The sequence below is a fragment of the Manis pentadactyla genome, chromosome 13, assembly GCF_030020395.1.
Source record: "Manis pentadactyla isolate mManPen7 chromosome 13, mManPen7.hap1, whole genome shotgun sequence".
In the NCBI taxonomy this organism is placed as follows: Eukaryota; Metazoa; Chordata; class Mammalia; order Pholidota; family Manidae; genus Manis; species Manis pentadactyla.
In genome coordinates, this window is record NC_080031.1 from 10,849,277 (window position 1) to 10,852,355 (window position 3,079).

Here is a 3,079-nt window from a genome sequence, read left to right on the forward strand (position 1 = left end):
AGAAATGTGGTATCCACATATAAATCAAGTATAAAAACCAAATCAGTATTCATATTTGAACTGACTGTTTATAGTTCATAATGCATGAGCAAAACCGAAAGTTTCTGTGATGACTGCCCTTGTACTGTTCACTATGTAACTTATTCATTATGTAAGAATTTGTTCTACATGTAAAAACTTGTTTGTTATGCCTCAGAAGATTGGAGACTGACAAAAATTAGGCTTGGGGTGGAATAATGATTGTGCATTGAGCATTGACTCCCCTATACAGAATTTTATTGTCGTTAACAAGCATTTGATCAATAAATATGAGAGATGCCCTCACAAAAAAAAAAAAAAAAAAAAAAAAGGACAGACTTCCAATGGTAAAATAAATTAGTAACCAGGATGTAATGTATAGCATAAGGAATATAGTCAAGATATTGTAACAGCCTGGTAGGGTGATAGCTGGAATCTAGAATTATGTATATAAATGTTCTACCACTGTGTTGTACACTTGAAACTCATGTAATGTAATACTGTGTGTCAACTACCCTTCAATAAAAAATAATTATTAAAAATAAAAAATAAAAAAAAAAAAAAAAGCTTTGCATGGGAAAGGTAAACACTAAGTTCACCATAGTGATTATTGTTGGGGGGATGGAAGAGCATAAACTTGAAGCTGAGAAGACAATGAATGAAGACAAGGTAATTTGGGTGATAGGAACATGAATATTTTTATATTAGCCTCTATTCTTGTATGTTTCGAATATGTTTTCAAAAAAAAAGATTTTTATGAATTCCTGCAAATCATTAAGAAGAAAAAAGTAGAAAAATGGGCAAAAAATATGAGCAGAAGAGGAAACCTAAGTCCAATAAACACTGGAAAAAAGACATTCAGTCTCCCCAATAAGGGAAATGTAAATTAAACATCGTGAGATACAAATTCTCATTTATAAATTGACAAAATTTAAGTCTGACAATACTAAATGAATGATTTGGAACAACTGGAATTCATATTGCTCTTGGGAATAATTGTAAACTGGCACAATTGCTAATAAACTTGACGAAAAGCATACCTGTTAGTGCTCAAGGTCAGAATATAACACCCCTCCTCTTCCCAACCTAAATTCTGAACCAACTGAGGAAAACTAAAGACAAAGACGAGAATCAAAAGACAGTGTTTAGAAACAGAATGTTCAGATGGGACTGTGATCAGTAACTAATATAGCTCAGAAATAGTAAGACTATTTCCCACATACAGATATATTATGTTAACATAACAATCTGGGCATGAATGTTCATAGCAGCACTATTCATATTAATATGATTATTATATTAGCCAAAATAGAAGCAACCTAACTGTTCATTACTAATGGATAAACAAATGTGGTATATTCATACAATGGATATTATTCTGCCATAAAAAGAATAAAGTATTGTTAGATACTAGAACATAGATGAACTTTAAAAACACTACGCTAAGTGAAATAAGGCAAACGCAAAAAGCCACATAGCATATGCTTCAATTTATATGAAATGTCCAGAACGGGTAAATCCATAAAGACATAAAATAGATTAGTGATTTCCAGGGAATAGGAGTAGGAGGGAATTGGGATTAACTAGTAGGTAATAGGGACAAGTTTTTTGGGGGGGATGTTGGAAACATTCTGGGATTTGATAGTGGTGGGGATTGTACAACATAGTCAATATACTAAAATCCCTCAAGTGTACACTTTAAAGTGGTGAATTACATGTTAAATGAGACCTATCTCAATTTTTTAAATGTTACTGAAATAAAACTCAATAGAAGGATTGAAAGGAAAAGTTGAGGAAATCTCCCAGAAAAAAAAAAAAGGGAAAAAATATGAAGATGGAACACAGAAGAAAATAGGAAATTCAGGGAAAGAGTAGGAAAATGGAATATGGTAAATTACCAATGAAGTAATACTAGAAACATTTCCAGAACTGAAGGATGTAAATTTCGAAATTCAAAAGATCTTTTGAGTATCTACGATCTTTTGGATAAAAGTTAAAGCCAATGCAAGGCACATGGAGAAAATGTGTTTGAATATTTGGGGATGATAAGAAGATTCTATTAATTTCAAGAAAGAGAAAGAAGCAACAGGTCACACATGAAGTAAGAGATGAGAAGAATCAAACCTCTCAATAGCTACACTATCGTACAAATGAGGATAAAACAAAGACATTTTCAGACATGCAAAGTGTGTTGGATATTTTCCATTTTCCCTTGCAGACCATCCTGCCTTGGGCAGTTTAAATGGCTTGTGTCAGTGGGCTCCCTTGCCTTCCAAGGGTGATGATAAGAGGCACCAGCAGGAGGTGAGAGTGCAGGAGAGCAAGGGGATGATATCATTCCTCTCACTTCCCTCCTTGGTTTCTATGGATTGCCCACATTCCTTTACCAAAGGCCGTAGCTCTTCTCCAACATCATCACCTATAGTTGCTCTCTCCAGGCCCTAGTAACTTCTTCTTTCTCTTGGTCCTTTAAGCCTACCATCAAATCTCTGAGGTTTTGCCCCATCTCCTATTGGTTTTTATTTATTCTAGTATGTCAGATGGCTACTGTTAAACTTATGCTGCATCTCCACTACTCCAAAGCCTAATAATGCATTAAAACAGTCAGTTTGTTCTCACCCCTAGAGAACTCATCAGCTAGAACTTGGCTGATTTAGCCTGGGCTCATTGCACATCTTTACATCATGCTTTGATAGCAAGAGCAGTTATGCCCCACGCTGTAGACCTACGCGGTGTGGAGTACACACACATCTCTCATCCTCCTTGGACCAGCAGGTGTGTTTCTCTCCTGGTGATGGCAGAGGCTCATTAGAGCAAACAAAAGCATATGATTTCCCTTAAGGCCGAACCTTGGAACTGGCACGCTCTCACTTCCACCCACATGACATTAGCCAAAAGTTCTAGGACCAACCCAAAGATGGGAGGCAAGGAAATATACTCCTTTCTTGAGGATATGAAAGGGTGTGAATAAAGGTAGGGATGAAGAATCGAACTCAACTATTCAACCTACCAACCCTGCCTTCATCTTTATAAATAGTCCCCTTAATAAATGCACCTCAGT